The sequence below is a fragment of the Xiphophorus hellerii genome, chromosome 23, assembly GCF_003331165.1.
Source record: "Xiphophorus hellerii strain 12219 chromosome 23, Xiphophorus_hellerii-4.1, whole genome shotgun sequence".
NCBI lineage: Eukaryota > Metazoa > Chordata > Actinopteri > Cyprinodontiformes > Poeciliidae > Xiphophorus > Xiphophorus hellerii.
This window is the reverse complement of record NC_045694.1, coordinates 22,086,770-22,103,427: the sequence shown is the minus strand read 5'-3', so window position 1 is coordinate 22,103,427 and position 16,658 is coordinate 22,086,770.

Below are 16,658 nucleotides of genomic sequence, written 5' to 3'. Positions count from 1 at the left end.
ATAAGAAAGTCTATTTCTTCATTGTATTTTATTGAACTTTACTGTGGCATATCAGCAGTACTCTCACTTCCCTCAGTAAAATCCAGCAAAAACAAGTCATCACACTGGTAAAAGTGGATTTGTGTGTGTTTTCATCTCAGTGTAAGTACAGCTGTTCTTGTCAGAGAACATTAGTGAACAAACAGCATGAAGACCAAAGAACACAACAAAAAGGTCAGGGAAAAAAGTTGCAGAGAAGATTAAGTCAGGGTTAGATTCTAATGGAAAAAGTAGCAAGAAGAAAGTTATTGTTGACATAAAGTTGTAAGAGGTGACTGCTCTAAACTGGAGTAAAGGTTTAGTCAGATGAAAAAAAATTGTTTCTGTTTTTTCACAGTGATCAGAAGAATGGTTTTCGGAATCGAGGTAAATCCAAGAAATCCCTATCAGCTATCAAATAGAGGAACCACCATACTTCCACTACTGTATCATCTGGAATTACAGATGTTGTGATTTCAGGTTACTCTAAAATTTCCTTGTTAAACTTATCAAAAAATTTTTTTTAATTAAATTAAAATAGTACATTTTCATCCATAAATGTAAAGATTTTAAGTTGAATTGCAGACATTTCCAAAAAAAAACAAACAAACAAAAAAAAAACTTGCAAATTTCTCAGATTAATCTCCAATCCCTTTAGTTTTTGGACAGAAATTCACTCCCTCCCCTTCCACATCCACAATGGCCTCAATACGCCGTTGTAGAAAAATGTTTAACTCATGTTTCTGAACATAAACTCATATGTGGTGTGAGTGACAAAGGGCATGCTAACATAAAGCAAGTCTATGAAACAAACCATCTTATGATTCAACAAGCCCCCTGCCTGAAGATGAAACACTGTTAACACTTCAGAATTCATATGAGATGAAGAAAAGAATCTGCTGAATTACAGAGAGTGGCAAGATGCTTATTTTGTTGACAAAGTGTAGCTGAAGTCTCTCTAGAGAGGCATTGTTTATGAAAAGGGAGAAAAAAAAGGTTTAAAAGGATTTGGAGGACCCTCATCACAATGGGGCTGTGTTTACTGTTGTGCTTTTAAAAAAAATTGAAGTTAAAAAACAAATCAGAATTCTGAATAATACATTGAGCAAAAGCCACCATTTTCGTCCTAGAAAGCACTCTGTAAAAACGACCATTATTAAATTCAGTGAAACTTATTTTAGTGCAGCGAAGGAGATGTTGCTGATTGTTTTAGATTCAATCACCTTCACTGGAAAGTCATCTATTTACCGGGTAAATCATATCAGTTGTGTTTATTCTTCAGACCACAAGAACAACAGAAGTAAGTAAATGTCCAGAAAATAAAGTTTGAGTTCATTTCAATCCATATGGTGTTAAATGGCATCAGTAATATTTTAATCATGTATGAATTGTATTAGTGAAACACTGGAAAAAAATGATTAAACTGATTCATGTGAGGCCTTGTAAATATTTGTGATTAATCAAATGTTTATCAAATAGCTATATTTGACTCAATGAGATCAGTTTTCTATCAATTTTGATCAATGACTGAATAAATAAAAGTAGATATAAAATATGCATACTGACATTTTCCACCTCCATTTAGTGTAAACTAGAATGTCTTGTCCTTCTTGTGGCTCATCCACTGGTACAGATCCAGATGCAATTTAATTAAAAATGTCTCAGCGCAAAAACCATCCATCATTCCTATATTCATTTCTATATTCAAAAGTCCTAAAAATAAAAATAAAAATCCCTGTGTCGATATTTACAGTCGCTGCGTTTTAGTGGAAATGTGCTGTTAAAATTATCAACTTAGTGTATTTTCCTCTATTCCTCAACCCAGAGTTTGGAGGCTGCATAATTAACTAAAAGGCAGTAAAGAAAAAGCAAAAACTGTTCTGGATTGAAAACACGCTGTATATTTTCTTCTTTTTTTTTTTTTCATCATCATGTCTCATCCGGCCACTTATATTCTCTGGCTGTAGATTTCAAAAGTAGCAATCATGTATGATGTTTACTCTTAAAAGCTGCATCAAATGCACTTCTGCTCTTATAGATGGTGGATCAATGTTTGCTTCATTCACTTGCAGCAGGACATTTACTTATTGAAAAACTGGTTCATATCATATCGTTTTTTATATGAACCTTTTAATTGTGAAAGCACATTACATTACAGTACTATAATTATATTGATTGTGTTCTCTTTTTAAAATTTTTTCAATTTTTTTTTACACTTTTTTTCAAGAGAAACCAAAACAAAAACGAACCAAAGTTCATATAATATTTAATAATATTTTATAGTGCAATTATATTTTATTACGTATTTTCTTTATCTGTAATTAATCAATAAAAAGACCAAACCTTAATAAAAATATCATTTTCACTGTTCTTCCTTAACATTATAGTAGTGTTAGGTGTCATTATTAGAGACATCTTAACAAAATCTAACAGGAAATGTTTCTGAACATAACTGAGTAAATGATGGGTGTCTAAAATATGAATCTGTTATATTTTAACACAAATCACATTATTCAGACAAATATTCTTGACTTTTATGCCAGTGCTTTCTGGTTATACTGGACCAGAACATCAAAGATAGTAAAAGTCATTATAAAGTGATGTGCGTTTTCCTCACTCAGCTTATAATTTCATCTGGTTGGTCCTGTTCACCAAAAACCCTCCAACTGATTTAACATATGAGAAAATGTTTGCTTAGCTGTTCGAGATGGGTTCCTGGATGCTGCGCGTTTTGATTCCAGTTTGCTCTGAGCTCTCATTTGAATATGCTGTTAGAGATGAATCATTCCTCTCGTTTCATTAATTATGAATGTTCCTTGCTGAGTAATGAGATGGGTAAATTGCAACACGGTACAGCGGAGGGAGGTACGCTGTGGTTCTTCTGACAGAAGTGAGAGTTTTCCCAAGACCTGAGTTAATAGGAAACAATGGGCTCAGAAGAAAATTAGTGGGAAAATCACTAAGAATCAGACAGACAGCTTCAAAAGAAATGACAGCAGGACAAAGGAGAGTGGTGAGAAATTCAGAGTACAGACCAAAAGTTTGGACACACCTTCTAATTCAATGGGTTTTCTTTATTTTCATGACTATTTATAAGGCAAGAAATCCCACTTATTAACCTGACAGGTCACACCTATGAAGTGAAAACCATTTCAGGTGACTACCTCTTGAAGCTCATCAAGAAAATGCAGAGTGTGTGCAAAGCAGTAATCACAGCAAAAGGTTGCTACTTTGAAGAAACTAGAATATAAGGGGTATTTTCAGTTGTTTTACACTTTTTTGTTTAGTGCATATTTCCACATGTGTTATTCATAGTTTTGATGCCTTCAGTGTGAATCTACAATGTCGATAGTCATGAAAATAAAGGAAACTCATTGAATTAAAAGGTGTGTCCAAACTTTTGGTCTGTACTGTATATATATACTGTATATATATATATATATTTCTTTTTTTCAAGCATGGGAATTCATATGAACAGGGGAAGTTGGAAAACAGATTAACATAAACTATTTTCCAGCCAGTAGTATGCTAGACATTATGCAGCAGTCTGAGAGCTTCCCTGATGGACTACCGTTTCTTTTGTGTTGTGAAATGTTTTTACTCTACCTGCTTTAAAATAAGTCTCTCTAGTCCACCATTCTTTAACGCAACCTGGTGGTTCGGGCCAAAGAAAATAAGATGTAAAATGATTTTCCTATTCTATAGGGTCTATAGTTTAGGCAGGTGCAGTCAAAATGCTGAGTTGTGGAGCTGTTTTTGTGTGGTTGAGGGATTTTTTACCTATTGGTTTGCTCTAACAGTGGAAATTCATCCTGTCACACTCCTGCATGTCAGCACTTGTCATTTGTCTTGATTAGCTGTCTTTGGAATGATATCTTGGCACTTCATAAACCAAAAATGGAAGAAAAAAACATGATGGTGAATCCAGTCAATACAGTAGTAAACCATACAAAACACTGATAGAATACAGTAGCAAAAAAGATGATCATTTTAGTACAATATGATTTAGTCTTAGTTACATCACATCTACAATTGTAAGGGCATTCCCAGAGAAATGACTGATAATTGGGTGAATAACAGAAACTACAGTGTTTAGTAATAATAATATAGTAAGTTGTTAAGGCAAGCGTACTATATATCTTTAGTTAGTTAATGTTTCAAATTGAATAGCTGCAATATCAAAATAGTTTTCCCAGGTTTTGAGGTGATAAAATTAAAATCAAGAGACTGTAAACAGTTATCTTCATTGTGTGTTCCCACAAAGTGGAAGAAACAGAAACTGACTGAGAAGAAGCTGCTGAACAAGCTGAAGAGTCGGGTCTTTGCTAAGAAACAAACCAATTTCAGCTAACTACTATTAAATAGAAGAAGAGTGGTCAAATACCCAGCTAGAATTATTGTTGATGTCAATGGAAGTTATATACTACATGTGAAGCTTTCTAAATGACATTTATCTAAATATGTCTCATTAAAGTTATTGTATTATTTTCCTGTGAAAAGGGGCTAGAGTAAAAATTAGTTTCCAAGCTAATATAAACTGTGTAAAGTTCTGAATGACACTATATATTAGAACTAGAGATATGGGGATTTCTTTTGAGTTTGCTAAGTAAGCCATTTGCTATGTTTCAAAATCAACTCTAAACACGTGGGGTTTTAGTCTTGATTTAAATAAACTCAGCGTTTCAGTCGTTTTGCAGTTTTCCGGAAGTTTGTTCCATATTTGTGGTGAATAGAAGCTAAATGCTGCATATCTTGTGCTGTGTGAAGTGTGTGGATGTTTCTGTGGACTATTTTTCTAACATTGATTATCTGCGTAGATGTTGAGATCTGTTTCCTATTTGCTGAGTGGAGTATGAGGTTCATTGTTGTCAGAGGATGTAAGTTTATACAGCTTCGAAAGTGTGTGTTCTTTGAATGTGTAATTTAATCAATGCAGTCTAGAAGAAATAGTTATTCTTTTACTTGTTTTTCTTGTGATGTATATATTGGGCAGATTGTTTCCTCTCGATGCTGAATATCAGTCAGTGGGCTGTTGAAATGTTAAGCTGTTCTGGTCAGAGATGTGGTGAAGGTGTGATGCTTCTGTCTTTCTATATAATGCCAGTGAGAGGTCATTTGTTAGAAGTGAAGTCAGAGTTGGCCCATACTCATGTTTGAGTTGTGGGTAAAAAAACCCCCAGAAGTGTCTTTTATCTTATTGATCTTCCACCAAGCTCTCAGAGTTGTTGTGGTTGCTGTTTTTTTTTTTTAAACCAGTTGTGATGTCTGATTGTGTTACTGATGAATGATAGGTCTTTGATGAACATGCCTCTGCAATCAGGTTGCTCCATGTCCAAGATGATGGCTTGAGTGGATCCATTTGATGAGGTATTGAAGAAAGTTGACTAAGAAGCGATAGTGGAAACTTGATGCTTCCGGACCTCCTTGAATTTTGCCCTGTTGCAATTTGATTAATTTTATTCTAGGTTTTTTTAAATATTGTTTTTCCAACAGAATGATATTATTATCATGTCCAGAGTATTTGACATCAACTAACATCCTTTTCTGACTCCTTGGGAGGCAAACCGGGGCTGCCCAGTCAGTAACCAGGCTATTATGTACCTACTTATATGATTATAGGTTGTAGCGATGGGGTTTCACTAATCAGACACAATTGTGACCGCACAGTCAGGATGCGAATAACCTGTAACTCAAATACAGCAATCTCCTCTCATATAGGCACCCCTGGTAAAAATACAATGAAAGAAATTATGGAGACTCTGTACCCCTCAGGACGAGACTCGTTCTTCCAGGTGAGTTCACTGTGGAAAGAAACAAAAAATATATAAGCCCATTTCTTTGACTTCAGACTGCATTTTGTGTTACTTTCTTTTTAACCCTCTACCTGCTAAGTACCTAGTTAGCTAATGCTAGCTATGCTTCACGTTTACACTTGACCAGACAACTGGTTGCCCTTGGTGAACAACCCCACCGGCTAATTATGCTAGTTATATTAAGCAACTGCAGCAAAAACAAAAAAAGAAAACAAACAAAGAAAAGGCTTTTAACATATTTCTGGCAGGGTGACAATAACCATCGAGGATGTTGTGAATACAATCCAAGACATTTTCTATAAGCAGCTTAATTAAATCTAAAAACACTGTATTTAGAGAGAGATATACACAACCAGGGCTCAAATAGCTCTTTAACACGGAGTTGTAGAAAGCTTATTCTGTGATGTTTTGGTGCTCGTGGTCAAGGAGAGCAAACATCCATCTGATGAAACCTTCTGATAAAGTTCCCAAAACAAATCATTGAAGAACATAAATCCTCTGATGCATCACAGATAAAGAGCCAAAAACTGCTCGGCCTCGGGAGGCTTGTTGGGGATTTCTTTTACAGCGAGCGCAGAAAGCTCTGATTCTTTTTGTACAATCCAGCTATGTGACCATGACTTCAGATGTGGAAGGTCGCTGCAGCAGAGGTCAGCCTTTGTTTGGAATAGCATTAGCAGGTCAACAAAAATCACCGCAAAGCACTTTGCAAATAAAAGTTGTTCCAGTTTAATCACCCAACAGATTTTGAGACAGCATATAAATTATTTTAAGAAGTTTCCAGTAAAATGAAAGTAGTCATTACTGCTGTGATGTGCTTCAAGTGACTAAAATGACCTTTTAGGGCTGTTATCCTAATAATAATAATAATAATAATAATAACAAAATGTTTATTGTTTTGTGTGCATTCCAAGATTTGCCTGATATAATCCTGTTATGACTGGTCTCTGGGTGACGTGTTTGTAATGTTAGAAGAAAAAAGTGCAGCTACTTTACAATGTTTTGGCCTCACTGTGAATTCCTGCTCAGTGCCCCGCAGGAGCTGCAGATGGAGATCATATGATCGTCCAAAGATCCTCCTCAAGGTTTGTGTTCTCCAGAAGCTATCTGAGGATAACATGCAGAGACAAATTCTGCAGTCAGACTCAAAATACCTGTCGTCAAGCGCATTTGTTTTTGTTTCTAAGTGAAATGATCAGATTTTCCCTCGGCATGCATAATAAGTAACGAGGGTGACTGGATGAAAGGTTTTTCTGACATGCCGTGCCCTATTTACAATTCTTATTGAAAGGAGTGTCCTGCTGAGAGTGAGTCTGATGTGACCCACTGCTTATTCTGAATAAATCATAAATTATAATGCGTAGGAAGGCATACACAAAGGACAACGCCAAACTGGCGTTGTTTTTCTGCATCCGTGTTCGGAGCATGCAGCAGAGTACATGTAATTGTTATCTGTTATTAGTTGCCAGTGAAATCTTTATGAATATTCAACGAGGCGCAAACTTAGAAAAGTCTGAACAGCAAACTCCCGGAGGGTGAGTGTTCTCACAACACCAACAATGTGATGGATTGTAGATAAGATGAGGCAAGCTCAAGTGTTGCTTACCACTGAAACAGGCCGTAAGACCTTATCAAAGCTTCGTACTGACATGTGAAGCTTTACTCTCTCCGACCATTTTGTTCTAACATCTGGTTGCACTTTTGCCAGATATTTTGAACGGAGTAAGAATGCAAATGAATGAATGAATAAACACATGAGAACAGCACACTTTCAGCAAATATTCAGTGTTGTGGAAGGTGTTGAGGAAACAGAATAGTCCTTTGGAAACAAAAAGAAACAAAAGCCTTGGTTCAGAACTATTACTCGTTACATTGGCTCAGTATTGCAATACGTGCACGCTTCATCTGCTTTTACAAAAGAGCTACAGCCTTTGGAGACAATGTTATCTGAGGTCTTTGAGGAAATGGACTAATGAGTCATATCAAACTGTGCAGATATTTACCATGCCAGCTTCCTAAAATAAAGTCTGCATAATGTAAGCCTGTTCAACAACATTTACCCTGACTATGAGTTCACGCTCATGATTTTTAATGCTTTTAATCCTTCTGCGGTGTACTCCTTTCTATTTTTTTCATTAGCACTGAGGCGTCCAAAGACAGTTATGCTGGAATGAACCCAAAAGCACTGACCATTAACCTCAACTGACTAACTGGAGGCTGCAATCAATGTTATCTAGATTCATTATTTGTGCTGCGTATGCCCAGGTTCCCGGGATCCCTGAACAGTTTTTGAGAATAAGATTATGCCTCTCAGTGGATCCTCATTTAAAGAAACCGTTAAAACATTCAGGATCATATGGGATCCATTCTTTTCTCCCACTGAGCAGCTCATGCAAATTATGACCGAGTGGAAAAGAACCTGCTGCCCATTGTTCACGGCTTAAGACAGAATCACACGTGTATGTATATGTAATATTGTTTAGCATGTTTTCCACATTTTCCTTAGTAATTTTTGCTTTGAGGTGAATGGTGAGACGTCTTCTGTCTATACTATAAAAAAAGAAAAGAAAAATCCAGTCAATTTACGGTAAAATTCTGGACATCACAGCTGCCGGTATTTTTAGAGACCATTTTTCTTTTTTACCATGTAGGACAGAGAAGAATAATTATAAAGGAATAATTGAATAAACTTCAACATATATATATATATATATATATATATATATATATATATATATATATATATATATATATATATATATATGTTTATTTATTGAACATAAATAAATATGTTCAATAACATATTTATTGAACATATGTTCAATATATATATATATATATATATATATATATATATATATATATATATATATATATATATATATATATAGATAGATAGATATGTTTCCATTAGATAAAATGAGATAAAGGTGAAGTGATACACGCATATCGCGTTTGCTCCAACACACTGACTTAATACTGTGAGAATGTTATTGTTTTGCTGCAATTTAATTTTCCATCAAATTAATTTTTGTCATCCTGTTTGGCCTAAGCCGTAAATATCTCTTCACAGAAACATAACTTTATCAGAGGCCAAGAGCTTTTATTTAGATGTTTATCTTAATATTACAAGAAAATCACATGACGTGAGGCATGTGATCCTTTTAACTGTGAACCATACAAGCACCACCTCTGTTCCCTCTTTTCTTTCCACTGGATTTCAGCTCGACTGACATAAACAAACATCGTCTAGTTGGTCTGATTAAATAAGAGGAGCAGGAAAAATGATGCCAACAAATGACAGATTAGTTTTATCGAAACATAAATTCAAGCTTGTCATTGGGGCATCTGCAGGAAATAAGATGTATATCCACTTTAATGTCCAAGCCTGTACTTCCTCTAGAGAATAAGGAAACATTCTCTGCAGTTTTCTGTCTATTTTCACAATCTAATAATACAGTGCCGTGAGCTGCACTGTCCAGTCTGTTACTGGAAAAGTTAGTTAGGGAACTCCGCAGTCTCTGCTCTGCTCTGTCAGTGTTTACAGGTACCACTCTGTAGGGTTTGCTTATTTATGCTTTTGTGTTGGTGTGTGCTGATGTGAAAAAGAGGCCTTGACAGAGAAATCTATAGATTACAATAAATTATTTTAAGTGAATTCTTAGGCAATAAATGAAAACAAAATGGGCACACTACCTCCATAGATTCATTGCCAGATACTTTGCATAGGGCACATGGATTCTTCCAGTGGCAAACCGGTGAGCAGTGATTTATTGTTACAGCAACGCCAGTAATCTACGGTAAAACCAAAACAGATTGTAGAACCCCACAGACAAACCCATCTTTGCCTCTCAGCTCGCACCGAAAAACAGAAGGTTAATTATCTCTTAACTTACATAACGATGATCCTACTTGAATTTAGCACAGACTCCTTGATGCTCCCGTTAAACATAATTTAATGACAGCAATTATCCTCTCCTTTGTAATGAGCTTCAGTCTAGACTTATGACAGGGGAAAAAAACGATTGGAAATATTAGCTTTTTGACCTCAACTAAAAAAAAAGAAAAAGATGCTCACTGAATAAAAAAACTTCTGCAGTGCTAAAGGAAACAATTTAAGTGTTTATAGCGTTTCATTTATTCATATCAAACAGTGTTAAGTCTTCTTTTGCTAGATATTTTATTTGAAAAAGAGTCAAAATGACACACCCGTTGAATCCTTTACTTCAAAATCTTTAGCTGAATTATAAAACTGTACACAGAATAGTGCGATGTAATTACAATGTGGGGAACCAGAGTGTATACAAAAATATAGCAAAGAAAAGAAATCACTCACTTGTTGTCCATACTGACAGGAACCTTTGCTAGCAGTCAAATACACACTAAGAATAGGTCGCCTCCTTCAGAGCACCCACACACATACAAGCATGCGCCTAAGGCGAACGTTAGAATGAATGTTAAGAAAACATGTTGTCATATTTATGTAAATTTGGCCAGTTTTCCATCAGAGAGAGCGTACCAAGAAGTGCTTATATTCTCACATATTTTCATTTCTTTTCTAGTAAATGTTCTTGATGAGTAATGCATTCTTAATGGCGCTTGTATTTTGGTGAACACGAAATTGCTTTCTGTAGTACTAACTCTGCTGTAACTCTCCATGAAAAGCAGCAGCAGTAGTCGACGGTCCACCGTTACACACAGCACAATCATTTGGAGCTCTGGATTAAAGTTGCACTTGAGTCTCCAGGTTTTTCCAAGGCAAATGTATTGAATCCACAAAACCTTTTGGGGACAAAATAAAGCTGAAAAGTGGATCCATATTTTGGGAATCCTTTGGAATCTTGATGCAGTGACATTAAAATCACAACAGAACTTGGATTCACAATAAATAGAATTTTACAACAAGAAGGATCTCTGCTATCAGTTTCAGCCTTTCTGTGGCAGAGGACAAACCAATTAAAATTTTTTCATTGTAAAAGGCTGGTAGCATACGAAGGCAAATGTGATGCTGCTAAATTTTGAGTTCTTTCTTGGCCTTCTACGACAGTAAAACTTGTATTTGATTTCACAAAGCTGTCAATCAATAAAATGTTTAGTTCAGTCAAGTCCATTGTGCCTGAATGCAATACAGTCTTAAGATTATTCTGTTATTAGAGACACAATTTTGGTCTCTAAAGACATTCCGGACATGTTTTGATGGCGTCTAACAAACACAGCCAAAAAAAAAGAACTGGCATGACAAGAAAACTTGAAGTCAGCTGTAGCAAAGACCCTGTGAACGGAAAAACCACATTGTGTGTTGGGAAAGGGCCAGTATCGTGCAAGGAAAACAACAGACATCACTGTTGCACTTTGGAGGCACTGGAGATTAAAAACGTCTCTGAACTGGGACACTGGGGGAAGGGGACTTCCAGCGACATCCTCCTGCAATAAGCCACTAGCAGGGGGCAGTGACACTGCTTCAGGAGACAACAGCATGACACAACATGTTCCACTTAGTGACACCTCCGATGAATATACAAGTGTGTGCCTAATAAAATAACTTTAAGACTACTGTAAAGTTTTTGCTGTAAGTATGAGAGGTTTCTGCACCTCCACTATCAGCTTCAGCCTTACTGGTGGGGAGAAACAAACAACATGACTTTTTTTAAAACTTTAAGTGCCTGTTAGGGTAGAGGTGAGGAGGTTTTCTGCACATATGCAACACACTAATGAGAATACAGCTTTGAGAATTAGTTTGACACTGGGGAAAAGCGTCTTGGCAAGTGCAATCAAAAAGAAACACGCACAAAAAATTAGGAATTTGCTAATTTGTTTTTTACTGATCACTAGCTACCGTATTTTTCGGACTATAAGCTGCTAATTTTTTCCCACGCTTTGAACCATGCGGCATATAGCCCAGTGCGGCTTTTCTGTGGATTTTTGTTCAACCACCAGGGGGCTCTTCAGCAGGAAGTGAATCTTTAGAAGTCAAAATTGGAAATCAAAGTAGATTTTCACTTAGAACAAGCACATGCTAGCAGCAGGCACAACTGAGAAATGTCTTCAAACTCAGAGACCCTCATCATGGAAACCACACGAAGAAGTTTATATGACGCAGCTTTTAAGGTGAAGGCTATCGATCTGGTAAAACAGGACGGAAATAGAGCCGCTGCACGTAAGGTCGGCGTGAACAAATCCTTTGTTCGGCGTTGGAGACGGAGGGCTGCGTCTTCAATAGATCCACCAGATTAATTAAGGACACAGCCCTCCGCTGCGTCCTTGTGAAAAACTGAGAGCAGCGGAGATACCAGCGGCTCATAGCCCGGTGCGGCTTATTAATGTACGTTTCCAGTTTTTAAAAAAAAACTTTGTAGATGCGCTCTATAGTCCGGAAATTACAGTAATTACAACAGTGCACTGAACTGAAACAGTTTTTTATGAATCACTCTGAGACTAATGTAAAGTTAAATTATAAACCCTCTGATTCACTGCCAGTTCCAAAACTTATTCTGCGTTGAGAAGCCCTTTAATCTAATTTAGTGATGAAAAGAGACGACTTTCTTTATCACTAAATTGGACTTGAGTTTCTCTTTATCAGCATGGCACATACACTTTGCATTATGAGCTGCAATCTGGAGATCCCACAACTTCAACCTTCCTTTCATCAGTCATATGTGCAATTTGGAGGTGTGGGCGCTTCCCTCCTGCTAGGAGACCGACTCTCCAGTGAATGATCTCCAGCTGAGCATGTTGTTCTATGATTATTTATTTTTCTTTTGTTGGAACCAGAGGTCAGCTTGTTTCTGCGACTTGATGAGGTTATTTTTTTGTTGTTGATAGAGAACTGTTAATTTAGCTAAAAGCAATTATCTTCAGTCAAGAAAAAGAATTATGGCAACGTTTTCAAAACATTTTCTTAAACTTAATGCCATAGAAATGTGGAAATATTGAATTAATTCACTGTACCTGAATTACCCGGAGGCACATTAATAATGCTAAAAGAGAAATAAGCGGATGTGAGAATAAACACTGGGCTAAGTGTTTTGATTTCAGAGAAGGACATGGACTTTATGTAATTAATTTCAGGAAGAAAAACACAGTTTTTCATGTCTCCTGTTGTTCCTCTTTCATGTTATTATCTTGCTGTAACCTAGTTTCACTAGTTTCAAAACAGCTTTAAAGCACAGGTGTGAAAAGATGTCTTCATTGACGTGGAGAAATGATTGTAGGTGGTTGGACTCAAGAGGTCCAATTATAGCACTGCCTCGTACAAAGCACTTCATTCAAAATATGAAATTCTGAGAGCACTTGTATTCTTGTATAAAGTTTCCCTTTAAAGTTGAGACCAGAGCCTTGCTAAGCATGGTAGCCTTTCACATAGCTCTGAAAGGAAAATGTCTCAAAAAAGGGAAGAGGTCATTTAAAAAAACACACACACACAAAAAAAAAACATAAGCTTACTCTAGCCCATGAAAGAAATACTGGGAAAAGGAAATGTTAGGGGAAACAAGTCCTAAATGCTAACTGACAGCTGCTTGATGTGCCACTACAGATTAGATTTTGCATAGCCAATGTTTTGTGGTTTTTTTTTTTCTTGATCTCCTTTGAGATGTGGTCATACTTTCAATTCCCTGCACTAAAGATTCATGCAAGCACAAGAAGACGTTTGGGAACTGGAACCGCGCAACACTGACAACACATGATCGATTGTGGACGTATCACAGCCATACTACCAAATTTTGCACGCTTGTTTATACAAATAGCAGCTTTATTTTTGCCTTCTCACTCTTTAAACGACACATCATGTTTCTGAGATTCTAGAAGAAGTAGTGTCATTAACACAGTGGTGCAAAAATGTGTGAAAAAAACACACAAAAGAATGATATCACCTGTCTGCTATAAATGCTCTTTTTTAAGGGAGTATGTACAACTTGCTTTTATATGCTATTGACTAATTTGGGGTGATTTGTCACTTTGCTGCTTTATGGTAGAGGAAATGCATTTCTGAATAACTAATTACTCAGGAAACTACAAAAAATAACAATAGCATTGAAATGAAACAGGATTATAAAGTAATAAAAGATTTTCCTATGAAAAAAATCTGCATGAGCAAATTTTAACATTTATGATCAAGACTGATTCTGGGCATCCTATTTTACCTCTATGAAAACAAAGCCAATTAAACAAACAGTTATTAACCAGTTTTTAGGTGATTCTTTATTTCATGATGGCCGTATTATATAGCATCAATGCTCCTTTCCAGTGGTGTGCTTCCTGACATTCACACAGATACAAACTCTCACACCCAAAAGGTTAACTGGGGGTCAAACGCTGACCGCCGCTGCTGGCCACTGTGCAAATGGGAGCTAAGACCCTCTAACCTCTTCTCACATCAGTGGGCGCATTGGCTTGGCTTTGCAGAACTGTATAAACAAAAAAATAAAGATTCCTGCTTAGGGCAACATCAGTCCACAGCAGTTCATGCCGGATTCCACATGCACAATCCCTTAAGCCCTTTTGGCTTTGGTAAACCACACTGTAACCACTGTAAACATTTCTTAAAGTAAGTTTAAATGGCACAGAATGTCAAGATATTTTAGAGTGCAAAAAATGTTAAAGTATAAAACCTTAACAAATACATATTTTTTAAGTGGACAAGTAGTTTTTGAACAGTTTTACGTAACAATAACAGCCCTTTGAGTAAAGTCTACCATATGGAGTTGATACTACCTTGGTTATGACAATGTGTTATCTGGAAAATGTCATGGTAAACAGAATTTTTTTGATGAAGGAGAAAAATGTCAAATGCAAAATAAATGTATTTATATAGGAGCAGTCATGCTGAAAATAACCCAGTTCTTTACAAGACATCAAAGGAAAAGCAAAAAGAAATGAACAGCATGAAAGCATTTTATAGAACAAACAAATGCAAAAATGCAGACATTAAAGGCATAAAGGAAAGCCAATCAAATAGATCATTAGTCTGATCCTTTGATCAAAAGTTGTCATAAACAAAAATGTATTCAGTCCTAAATTAAAGAAACCAAATATTTCTGAACATTTCAGCTTTTCAGGGAGTTTTTTTTTTTTCCAGAGCTGAAAAACATGAAAATTTAATGTTGGTTCTCCTTGTTTAATGCAGGTCCCAGGAACCCAGTGTATACAGGTCTCTGGAGGCCTTAGAAATGTGTTTCGACTAAACTCTATGAAATGCTCCATAGGCCTAACGCATAATTTTAAAATCTGTTATTTGACAAATCTGAATTCATTGCGGTGATTTAAGAACAGGTGTGACGTCATCACCTTCTCAAAAATAATGGCTTAAGTCAATTTTTGCCCTCCACCCCCCCAAAAAAAGCAAAAAAAACCCCAAATAAACAAAAAAACACTGACTTTTTTGAAGCCTTTTGCTACAAAAATCCGTTATGTAGGGGATACAGTAGAGAGGACGGATTTCCTCTCACTCACCATTACAAATCATTGCCCCAAGATTACAAACTGATCACAAACACCAGATTTAGGGAGAGACACAACCCAGTTTATGCAATGACTACGACTGACATCCTAAACCGAGTCAACAGTCAGACTAACTGAGACGACTGTGGGTTGGGTGATACACACAACGAATCCTTGTTTCCTTTCTGAGCCACATGAACGAGAAAAGATTTGAGTAATTTAAAGCTACAGCTCTCAATAATTTATGAACTCACTGATGCAGTTAAATCAGTTATTTTTCTATCTGCACTTGTTGATGAAAAGGACTAACTTTTGAATGCTTCCCTTGTTCACCTTCACTGCCAATGTGCTGCATTTCTCACGGTGTCTAAGCTTTTACTGAAGGTGAACCTGACAGCCTGGACTTAATGTGCACTGGAAAGGGTTCCTTCTGCTGTCAGTGAAATCAAACATTGCATGCCTTCAGCAATCCAATAACTTCCTCCGTGGTAGAGATGCTTATCGTCGTTTGCCGTGATTTCTCTGCTCAACTCACATCGGCCCTGTACAGGAGGGAAGAACACAAATCTTTATGTTTGCGGAGGAAGCATCTCAGGTCTTGGAAAAGCTGTTCGTGTCGTTGAAACATGAACGACACGAACAGCTTTTCATGTCGTTCATGAACGACATGTTGAAACGTAATTTGCTAAGTAAAGCAGCAACGTTACGTAAGGTCACGTTAATTCAAACGTAACCTTGCTATGCAATTCTCTACAGTGCACTCTGTTATTTAATTTTATTAGACCATTTCTTACCTGCAGCTAAACAATAGTGTGAAATAGCTCAACAATAGAGGAGGATGTCATGTTCTCTTGTAATTGGTCAAGGAAAATGAGTCTTCAACTGGAAATTGTAAGATTGGAGGTGGAAGTCAAGGGTAAGATGCCAACTATTCTTTCAAATATGAAGCAAATGTTCTATTTACCTGTTAATGTGCAGTCCACCCACCCACACGAATGCACTGCAGTTAAATTTTCAAGAAAACTTTTACTCTTGACCATGTCAAACGATGCTGCAGGTATATTCTCTTAAATTTTCATTCTGATAGTGCTCCCTTCAGTCGATCGGGCAGCTTTACATGAGGTTTATTGTTTTGCTGACGTTCAGCTATTTTTATCTGCGAAGCTCAATTATTTCATTATAGCTCAATTATTATCACCTCATCAGACTGCAACTGTGTCTTAACGGCAGAAGTCTGTCAGACTTTTAGTTTTCTGCTTTTAAATTCAGAGGAGAGAGACTGTTGTCTTTTGACCTGCGAACGAAGCAGGAAAATGAGCTCCTGCATGCGTCACTTCCAGGCTTGACTGACGTCATTTTTTATTTTGTATGTCCAAAAAATATTTAAAA